Here is a 12,019-nt window from a genome sequence, read left to right as displayed (position 1 = left end):
GGGGCTTTGTTAAAGCTTACATTGCTCTTAAAAAGTGTACCCTTGCACATTCGTATACAATAAGCGTCTTGGAAGTTTATCACAAAACAATTTTGTCTGAAATAAACATGTTAAGTATATATTTAGGCATACTTTCTCACGACAGCCGTGGGTTATTACAATATCCTGCTTTCTCATCTACCAAAAACATAAATGAGTATCACTGCTCATTACAGCTGAGGCACGCATACTTTAAGAAAAAGTGGAAGAAAGCACAGAAGGTGTCTAGTTGCAGCACTGATCTGCTTAGAACCTGAGAGCCACCACAACCGTTTTTCAAAAAGCAACCTCCAAACAGTTCAGTATACAACCAAATAGCCAGGAGAAAAGTGCTACACTAATTATTTTAACTGACTGCCTGGTAGAGTCTGATTGAAAACTTAATGCAAGTACTGACTTCAGCAAGTCAGGTGAGATCAACATATTTTACAAAGGCTGGGGATGCAAAAAAACTGCCCGAACACTCACAGAATGCTGCTAGAACATTTTTTTCAAACCACCATTTCTGTACTCACAGTGTCAAGAGGTGAACTTTGAAGCAATTGTCGCTGTTATCCAAAAACACAACACGAGGCATGTTGATCTTCCAGTAAACCAGGAAATGACAACACAGGCCAGGCAGTGCCTAATTTGTGCTGGTGTTTGCCATAGCTTATCATCTTCACTTATCTTTTAACACAGGTTTTTTAATGACATTTCACCACATGGTGACGCTCTCTGACTATTTTCAGCAGAACACATTAATTTACCAATTTGCGGTACACTAAATAATAATAATAATAATAATAATAAGGCTTCCAGGCTATTAGTACTGGCATTTGGCAGCAATGGCATGGGCAGTGGGAGGTGCAAGCTACTGTGGCCTCCTATACAATACATTAGGCCCAGGCACATATGTGTTTAAAAATTAAGCAACGAGCCCAGGGCCTAAAACATTGGAGGGATTAGGGAAATCCCATATGTATAAAAAAAAAAAAATTAGAGATGTTGCTTCTTCATTTTCCCTGTCTCCACCACACAGTATAGACATAGGCTTATTCCAGCACTCACAATATAATTTATTTGATGCCTTCATTAGTCCACAAACGTTGTTTTAATTCCCATTGCCAGCTGGAGATACCAGCATACATTTTCTAGCAACAGTAAGGGCACCAAGCACTGCTTCAATAGACTGTTGTTCTGCATTAAGATGTGCACAGCCTGATAGAAAGCAAGGAAGGGAGTCTCCTCTTCCCACTTTAAAACACCAGTATAAACATAATAGAAACAGCATTTGCAATCCAATAGGATTAGCATTTGCTTGAGTTAGAACTTTTAGCGTTGTAAATTCCTAACTGGACTTTTCTTGCCACATAAATTGAAAATGAAAAGTAAAACAGTTGACACGTGCAAGCTTGTTCAACGCACCATGGCCGCCATGAGCATGAAGGAGAGACCCAAAAAGAAAAAGAAGTTCAATTGCAGTCAAACCTGTAGCCAATCGTGCAATTATACATGTAACAGGGTCGGTGTCCAAGGCGGTAAGTAAACCGCCCCAAGGAGGGACAAACGTAAAGCATTTACCAATGAAAATAAATAATTTTTGAAAGGCAAGCCCAAGAACGAGTGAAAGTGATGGGCGTGGTTAAAAGCCCACAGTACTTACAACAGGTCAAAGTGCTTATTCACTCGACCTAAAAAGTGGAGCCTGCACACCTGAATGTCTTGCAGAAACTGCGTAGGCCGCAGGGAATATCCACCAACTCAGCACATACAAGTGCAGGCCATAAACACACCAGAAAATTGAATCTTTCCGTAAAGATGTGTTCTTTTTGATTTGGAACACAACCATTATCCGCTAATGTGGAATCGTTAACTCCACATGAACGGATAATTGGTGGCAACCTACTGCAATATGCAGTTAAGTATAAATGAGGCAGGGGGTGAGGAATTGCAAAAAATGTGAATACAATATAAACAAATAAAATTAGTCAGTTAGGAAGCATAATTCTGCACAGCGCTTTTTAGACCTATGTAGACACAGCAGTAATGCTATGGGACGCAGTGTATACAGAGGAGTATGAGAAGAAGATGAAAAGATGACTAAGGGAGAGGTCGTTACAATCTAATGGCTTTAAAATAATTAAATCAAGAGGTGAAGTTTGAACAGACGTTTTAGTTCTTTTCTAAAAGTCATGTGTAAGTCAGAAATATAGAGTTTAGGAAAGAAGAAGTTCTATTGTTTGATGTCACAGACACAGACAGAGGGGAGACAGCTCCGGGTCCCATCGGGGCGAGATCAAATCCACAAGTGCATCTACATGAGATGTTCCAATGGATGTAGTGCTGAACCGTAGAGGGGAAGCTGATTTTTAACACAGCATGCGGGACTGCCCTGAGATTGTTCAGTACTAGAGGGATGCTACTCAGGCCCTGATGGACATTATGGACTGTCCACTGCAGGGTGATCCACTGCACTCACTCCTCGGGCTGACCACACAGACATGGAAGAATAGATACACGGTTAGGTTTCTTGACTTGGCGTCGCGCTAATAAAGCACCGTATTGCCATGGCCTGAAAGTCCGTTACCACACCACCACTAGCCTTCCAACTGAAGGACCTTCTTAAGTGGACGATTGTCGAAACAGTGACATGGAGAATGCTGCCTGCACGACAGGAGAGTGGTACCCCAGCTGGATGCATGGGATGCTTACATTGCTAAAGTACAGGCTAAGGCAGATAAGCGATCTCTCTGAGAGCAGGGGAGGTGCACACACTGACCGCCTGGCCCTGCAGGAGGGATTAGACTTGTTACTCTAATGCACCTATTGACACCATAGTGGGGTCACCAGGAGTGGACCCTTGCCTGGGCGATCACGTTCAGGACACTCCAGTGGGTGGCAAAAGTGAGATTGTCCCTCTTAAGGAGTCCCCGTGTCCCTCCCCCTGGATTCAACAGTGAGAGACTGGCTGTCCCGACTCCTTTTTTACCCTCGTGTCCTCCTTCCCACCCCCATCTTGTTGCGGCATTATACTGTATTTTACACCTGGGCATCCCCCACGCACAGACTTATATTAATTTTGCAAGGTTCTTTATGCTACCATAGTATAGCTCCATCTGATACACACACGGCCCCTTCCTGAGTCCTCAGGCGGATCCCTTTCATCAAGCTCGATTTTGGGCTTGGAGGGAGGAGAGGGACATTCATTGTTGGTTTTGCTGTGCAAGCTAGGTTATGCAGTTGTGTACCATGCACTAATGATTCTGGATACTGAGTGAAGCTAAATTGGATATGGATAACACCACAACGCCTAGAACTGCGTTGCAGACATACTGCATGGTAATGTATATTGAACGAAGCTACTGTACTGATGATGACGTTCGCACTTCCACTTACATTTCAATAAAGAGCTACTTGGGAAAAACGGTAAACCCTGTGCTTTATAAAAGAAACGCATTTGAACACACACAAAAAAGACTGCACATTAAATTACGTTATACAGTTGTGACCCTCTATGGCAGTTTTCTGACCCCAAAGAGTATTAGCATACAGCAACACTAAAACAACACATTGGTAAAAAAAAAAAAAAATAATAACAATAATGATAATAATAAAATTATTAATAATAATAATGATGCAACATAATAAAATGATTAAGGACATATTACAAAAATAATTAGGATGCCTTTTGCATCAAAGGCAGTATCTGGAAGTAAAAACTTACACCAATGGTCAGGGTGTGAGTCTCAAAATAACCAGTAAATGCATATTTGTTTTCCATAGAAACACAGTACTGACTCTAAAGAAACAGTTTTTACACAGTACAGTTTTAAGGAAAATGCTGTACATAAAAACTCACTTTTGAGTGCTCAAAGAAGCAAATGTCTTTGTTTTAAAAGTAGCAGAGGAATACATGTCTAGATCGCTAGGACTGCAGCTTCCTGGTACTCCAACTTCCAGGAATGTCCCTTGGACAAGCAACCACGTGCTCAAGTGGCAAACAAGCTTTCCTCCCCCAATTCCTCAAACTCAGTCAAAAGTCATTACCAACTTCGAGCACCAGCATGAGGTGAGAAACTGATCTTGAAGTTAGACAAATGCTTAATGGTCTTTTTAGTCATAACATCTATTTATAAAGGTTTAAACTTCGAGAATTACGATTGTATTTTCAGATCTGCATTTTTCTGTATTTTCCTGCATGCACACGCATGACTTTGAGCACATTACACACTGTTCGATTAATTGATGTATTTCATAGTATAAATATTTATTTAGTTAAATTGGGCATTTGTTGAAGCCAATAAAATTGTCGTTGGAACTAATAGGTACATTTTAAACTACAGATTGATTTGGTTCTGCAAATGATTTTATTCTGTACTATAAAGACAGTCAATTGCATTTTGATAAGATGACCTTTGCATTCTTACAGATGAATGAGAACCCTGTGTTGTGATGTGCACCGAAGAACAAATCAATACCACAGCATAATGTGAAACATAAAAGAAAGTGTCACAATGGAGATTTCAAAAGTACAGAACACTTGAGGCATATAAGCAACAATGGCCTCTGCTCTTTAGAATTTGCAATCAATATGAATCATTTTAATTTAATTGAGTTTAGATGTAATCACTTAAACTGTGGTTTAACAACAACCTATAGCTACGAATTAACAACTTTGCTCACTGTTCATATTTTGACTCGAGGGTAGGGATCTTGGCTTCCTGCTTTCTGGCACAATTTCCAGGTTCTGAAGTTGTGCTATCATTGAGGAGTTTGGAGGTTATTCTAACTTTGGAGGAGTGTTAAAGTGACGGATATACCACCAGCCGTATTACGAGTTCCATAGGATATAATGGACTCGTAATACGGCTGGTGGTAAATCCGTCACTTTTCCGTCACTTTTGGGACGGATTAACACCTCCTCCAAAGTTAGAATAACCCCCTTATTCCTTTGTAGACATAGGATCACATTGGGCCATAAACACCATATGAGACTAAAATATTGTAGCTCCTGGCGTAGATAAGCGGCACCGGGTAAAAGTGCAGCTGCTGGCACCAGGTAGAAGGTTTTAGCTCCTAACAAGCAAAACCCCTATTTTGACCCCTAGTTTCTCATAGATGCGAAAGTCTTAATGAACAAAGGGGCAAAACAGGGAGTACCATTCAAGGGCAAATGGCATTGGTTATATTACTCCTCATACAAAAGACGGAACTTGGAGACGTGTGCTTCCCTTGCACCCTTGCACCCATCATCCTGATATGTGATAACAGCAATGTTTAAAGGCACTTTCACATAGTTTCAGGAAAGATACTTTAATTTTTACTAGCCCTAACAGTTGCATAATGGAAAAATACAAGTTAATCGAATCACAATTCAGCATACCCTCTGCTCCCAAGTGTTTATCAAATTCTAGTTAGTGGTTTCTGCTCATTTGTGCAGGGATCCTATTAATATGTAAAGGATTGGTTCATGGGGGGGAGACGGGGAGTTGGCTTTTCTTCAGTATCTGAAGGACACAAGGTGGACAGTCTAACTAGTATTTGTTCAGTTGTAAATTACACTGAACTAGTAAAGGTTAAGCCCAGTACCTTGTCAAGGCAAAATTATTTTTGGCAATAAGGTCTGTAGCATGTATGAGTCATGAGATGTTGACAACATTACAGCAACAATCCAAGGAAATAATAGCCTTATGCGTTCAACTAGCACCATACGACTGCAGTCTAGGCCCCTACAACAATGTCTCCACTGTCAGTAATCAAAGGCAGTGGAGGGTTTGGACAATTTGTTGTTTGCTCTGGTAAAATTCACTGGAGCCTGAAATCGAAGAGTGGTCCACCTTTTTCAGATCTCATCCCTTGTCTGCCCAGAACACCAGATACTTTACTTATAGGGAGGAGGTCATATGGCTGCCATGTCAAGACAAGTCAAATGGAGATTGCAAGACTCCAACTTACACATGCATGCATTTTCAGCTGAACGCAGTAGAGCTATCACTCAATACATTTCAGTTTCACATAAACTAGCTTCAGATAATCTACATAACAATGCACTACTTACTGAAGCAGAGGGAATTAGTCTCTTCTGCTACTATGGAATGTACAAGGCATTTGACATTTGATGCCACTAAGAAACTTACACTTTGACGCATAAACTGTGCCAGGATTAAGCAGTGACCTAGTAGAAGTGCTAAATAGAAAACCTAAGAGAGAGTTTAACAAGATGCACTTAAACAAAAATTGTATTTTTGAGTGGTGAACGAAAACTATAGACATGTTTGCAGTAAGTAAAAACACCCAAAACACCAAATGCTAAAGTTATACATCCATGCCCATAACCAACGAACCAACGACGCTCCAGAAAACAAACACTGTTGATCTTTTATCCAGAGCCCTCTTCACTGAACTTTTAAGCTAGGCTCTAGAGGCCCTAGAATTTAAATACTTATAGTTCCCACACAGGATTATGTACTTCCTAATGGAGGCTAGCACTACCACCAGATTTTGTTTCACGTTAAAGTGTGAATGATATCTAATATGGTGTTTGCAGAAATGTCTTTCACCAGTAGAAATGACGGTACAAGCCATACTACAGCATTTACTTCGCATGCTAAACAGGTGACCACTAACTGCATTAGTTAATGTCCTTTTAGCAACATTGACAGTTTACTTGAGCAGGCAGCAAATTTCATTATTTAGGACATAGATTATCAGGGTCTTTTCAGAAAAGATGAAACAAATCGTCCCACCAAGTACGTCGACGTCATCAATGTGGTTTAAATATAGTTTTGAATCAACATGTGAGCACACTTTGAGCAAATGTAATATTGCTCAATTAAACGTGTGCAAAAGTTTGCATTTGTAAATTTCTATCATCTCCCTTAAAAGGATCAGCGAGTTATGGGTGCTCTCAGTAGAAAAATTATTCAAGCACGTTTAGGACACAATTGCTCACAATATATTCTTACCCGATGCAATCTCTCCTGCCAGTCTTATGTAGACCTACAAACACTTCTTGAGCCATCAGTCATTGCCTACATAAAATCCCACCACAAATGTTTTATAGCATTCAAATACTATTTTTTTCTCTACAGGGGAATAGTTTCCCATAGAGGGGCATCTTTTCCTATTCCAACATGGAAGTGTAGTTCTGGGGGACACGTTTATGTTTTTTCTAATGTTGGAATCTGTTTGTGCCTGTAGGTGCTCTCCAACACCTCCTTGGAATACCTACAAACCTACCCCTAACACTAAATTTTTGAATGCAGACATTCCACCATACTGGCAACATTTCTCCATTCACTAAATCCAGTTGTAAGGGTAAACGTATACCACCCACGGCTCTGTCCATCAGAACTGGACTTTTTCCCTTGAATATCACATTTTTCCACACCTAGGTTGATCTTAGGTTTATAAATGTTTGACTTGAGACCTGTGGCAACAGCATTTCTGTGCAATATACTTGATCAGCAACTTGATTTTAATACAGTCATGTTACGTCATTATTATTAAAATATATATATATTTTCTCACAAACTGAGTTGAGTTGCGGTGTTGCTTGATATATATATATATATATATATATCATATATATGTGTGTGTGTGTACATATATATATATATATGTATATATATATATATATATATATATAAATATATATATATATATATATATTATTTTTTTGTCTACCGGTGGTCGCCAATAGGTAGTTATAGTTAGGATCTAGTTTCCAAAAGAGCATTCTTTATTTTGGCAATAACTTTGGTGCTGTTTGACAAATCTTCATGAAATTTTCAAAACTAATACAACGGTCAGTTCAGCTGCTGTCTTGAAAGTTTCAGGGTGATCTATCAAGCAGGGGATGAGAATAAGTGGGGTCCCAAAAAGCATATTAACCATTCATTTTTCCATAGTGTTTTAAACACGCCTACAGCCCGAACTGCGGAACAGAATTACACCAGATTTGGCAGGAAGCTAGATCCCAGTGTGCAGACTGTGCTTTTTGTGCCTTTATGGTTGGCTTGTAAGTGTACTGACCTAATTAATGAATGTCACCCAGATGTGCTTTGAAGTTTATTTCTGGAAAAAGTAAGTGTTCTTTTTCAAATCCCGATTCCATGAAACAGTAGCTTTGTTCTTCCACACTACCATAAAATAATTGTCTTAACAGCTAATAGTAAACAGAAAGAAAAATTTAAATAACTATGTAATTATGTTGATTGAGTACCAGTGCACATTTCCTTTCTGAGCATTTGTATTTACAAATGTATTGCTAGAATTCTGCTTCAGCATTGGGATGTCTTGGGAAAACGATGAGCCCCTCTTGTTATGAGGATTTTTCCTCTAGCCATTTAGATGGAAGGACAACTGCCGTACCTGTGATTCTGCAAAGCAACTGTGATGAAAGCAGAGATAGGTGACAAGGGATAGGCCGCTCAATCTCTTCCTCAAGAAAGAGAAGTTCAGTATACTCACATTGACTCAGGTTCTATCTGCCCTAGACCCAGGAGACTGGATGGTAGATTTGGATTTGTAGAACGCTTATTTTTATATCGCTGTCCTAGCTGCCCACAAAAATTACTTGTGGTTCACAGTAGGCCACAAGCACTTTCAGTTCACCCTGCCCCACCTTTGGCATTACCAGCACCCCTCAGGTGTTCACCAAGGTGATGGTGGTGAATGCAGCTCATCTGGGGAGACCAGGGGTTTCAGTCTTCTGTTATCTTGATGACTGGCTGTTGAAGACCGGATCACCTCAGGCTGTCATCTCCCTCCTCCAGACTACAGTGGACCTCCTGAATTTAATGGGGTTCACTATAAACATGCATCCTACATCCTCCTGCAACCTGCTGGTGATACATGCCAGATGAGATATGCAAGTTCTGCAGCGGAATCCGAAGTCCCAGTGGGCGAGCATATGGGGATGCTCGTCTCAAGTGGAACTCAGGCCTCCTGTATGCCTTTTTGCAAATACCACTTCTGGCCAGAGTTCTCAAGAAGATCAAGAATGACTGTCCCAACTACTCCTTGTGGCTCTGGACTGGGCATGGAGAGTCTGATATCCTGAGCTGCTGAGCATGTACATCAATCCACTGCTCAGACTGTCCCTTTGGGAAGATCTTCTGTCCCTGCAGCAGGAGAGGGTTCTCCACCCCTGCCTTCTTGTATGGAGATTGAGCGGCAACAGTGATCATCTTTTGACCTTCCTCCCAAAGTCTAACATAATCTTGGCAGCCAGGTGTCCTTCCACCAAAATGGTATACGCCTGTCATTTTAAAAAACTTGTGGCATGGTGCACAGACAAGTCTGTTGACCCCCTTTCTGCCCCTCTCTCTGAGGTCTTGTTGTTCATCCTTTCCCTTGCCCAGCAGGGCTCTGCCATGGGCACTCCTAAAGGATATTCGTCTGCTATTTCTGCTTTTATGAGGTTTCCTGAACAATCTTCTTTGTTTAAGTCCCCTCAAGGTCTCACACATCCTTTTCCTCCATCCCCATTAATTATGCCCCAATGAGATATGAATTTGGTTTTAACCTTTCTGATATGTGCTCCTTTCGATCATCTCCACAATTGTCCTCTCAGGCTTTTCACTTTGAAAACAGCCGTCCTTGTGGTCATTACATCTGCTCACAGGGTATGTGAGCTGCAGGCATTGTTATCTAAGCCGCCCTATCTTTCTGTCTATCCTGACAAAATGGTGCTTCACACTGGGGCCTCTTTTCAACCAGAAGTGGTTAATCACTTTCATGTAGGCCAATCCATCATCTTGCCTACTTTTTACATCCCCCATCTTTCTAAGGAAGAGAAGAGTCTCCACTTCCTGGACCCAAAAAGAGCACTAGCATTCTACCTTGATCGTACAGAAGAGTTCCGGGTGGATGACCAACTCTTTGGAGGGCATGTGAGTTTGAAGGAAGGTCAGGCAGTGCAGAAGTGGACCATATCCAGATGAGTCATACTCTGCATTAGGATCTGCTATGCACTGGCCAAAAGGCAAACCCCACCCGATCCTCTACCATGCAGACATCTCAGCCATCAAGGTGGAGAGCTCCCTATAGTAATTTATTGAGAAAAGTGAAATATTGAATTATATTTGGAAAAAAATATTTTAGGTAAAATTTTAATGTAAATTATTTGTATATATTTATTTTAAAGGATGACCTAATTATAAAATGGTACCGCAGTATTAACTTAATTTAAATGTAATTTTAAAATGAAATTATTTTGAAATACATTTAAAGTAAAATTGTTTCGCTGAAGACTAAACAAAGTATCTCCTAGAGTAAAAACATAAATTTTTATAATGTATTACAAATAATTAAAAGTTATGTATAGAATTAATTAAATGTAATTTAATTATTATTGAATTTAAAATTAAAGTTGCATTAATTTTTAAATTAAAAAGCTCTATAATATATTTTAAAAATAAAATAATTAGGGCCAGATGCAGGAAACACTTTGCGAGTCGCAAACGGCAAAATCTGCCGTTTGCGACTCGCAAATGCGTGTTTCCAATGCAGAAATGCATTTTGCGAGTCGGGACCGACTCGCAATATGCATTTCAGAATCGCAAATAGGAAGGGGTGTTCCCTTCCTATTTGCGATTCGTAGTGGTATGCAATACCATTTGCGACCGCATATGCGGTCGCAAATGGTGTCGCAGTTACCATCCACTTGAAGTGGATGGTAACCCACTCGCAAATTGGAAGGGGTCCCCATGGGACCCCTTCCCCTTTGTGAATGGACCCAAAACTATTTTTTCAGGGCAGGTAGTGGTCCAAGGGACCGCTACCTGCCCTGAAAAAATACCGAAACTAAAGGTTTCGGTTTGTTTTTTAAGTGCAGCTCGTTTTCCTTTAAGGACAACGGGCTACACTTAAAAAAAAAAAACTGCTTTATTTAAAAGCAGTCACGAACATGAAGGTCTGCTGACTACAGCAGGCCTCCATGTTTGCGAGTGCCTATAGTCGCAATGGGGCCGCAATTTGCGACCCACCTCATTAATATTAATGAGGTGGGTCTCTGCGACCCCATACCGACTCGCAGACGGTGTCTGAGACACCGTTCTGCATTGCAAATTGCGACTTGCAATTTGCGAGTCGGAAGGACTCGCAAATTGCAAGTCGCAATTTGCAATTTTCCTACATCTGGCCCTTAGTGTTTTCTTTTTCAATAGTTTTTTTAACATTAAATGACATTTGTTCTTGTTTTAACTAGCTCAAATTATTTATTTTGATTTACCAGGATGTCCTGTGATGTTGTACTTTAAGACCCTAACTCTATTTTGTTTTACGGGAGAGAATTGCAGTACTTGTGGTTGGCAGTGTGAAGCATAAGACTAAGGGCCTCATTACGACCCTGGTGGTCTAATGACCATCAGGCTCGCGGTGGCAGTCCGACCACCACATTACGACCGTGGCGGTAGTGCCGCGGTCGGACTGCCAGCACCACCAGTTTTCATCAACACAATGGTCTGGCAGTGCTGGCAGTCCTAATCTGCCAGGGCAGCGCTGCAAGCAGCACCGCCCTGGGGATTACGACCCCTTTCTCCGCTGACGGTTTCATGATGGTAACCACGCCATGTAAATGGGTGCCCCGGGATAGCCCTGTCTCAATGTTCCCTGTTGTTAGCAGACAGGGAACATTGCCACAGGAGATGGTGCACCCTATGCACTACAGCATTGCCACCGGCTCTATTACGAGCCAAAGACAATGCTGTAGGTCATTTCCAGCTGGGTCAGGGGGCAGACACTGAGTTTCCAACCACTGACCAAGTGGGAAACTCATAATGGCCGTGGCGAGGAGGCAGCCACATTGGCTGCAACCTCCCCATCAGAACTTCGGCATTCGGGCTTTTCACACCATAGAAATGATAGGAGATGTGGAGGTGGGAATTTACCCTCGTAGGCTTGTGAATTTAATTTTGGAGTCAGTAGGACTAATAGATTTTTGTGTTTCCCCCAGCAATCAGTCAATATATGCATTTCTGAAAATGTTTGTAAT

General features: G+C 41.0%; 1 protein-coding gene across 1 annotated transcript in view; it reads left to right on the top strand.

Moving 5' to 3' along the window:
• The window catches only part of FBN2 (fibrillin 2), a 1,006,102-nt gene that overhangs the window by 657,910 nt on the left and 336,173 nt on the right, over positions 1–12,019 (top strand). The gene's annotated exons all lie outside the window — the stretch shown is intronic.

The sequence above is a fragment of the Pleurodeles waltl genome, chromosome 1_1 (genome assembly GCF_031143425.1).
Source record: "Pleurodeles waltl isolate 20211129_DDA chromosome 1_1, aPleWal1.hap1.20221129, whole genome shotgun sequence".
Lineage (NCBI taxonomy): Eukaryota > Metazoa > Chordata > Amphibia > Caudata > Salamandridae > Pleurodeles > Pleurodeles waltl.
This window is presented reverse-complemented; position numbering and strand designations above follow the sequence as displayed.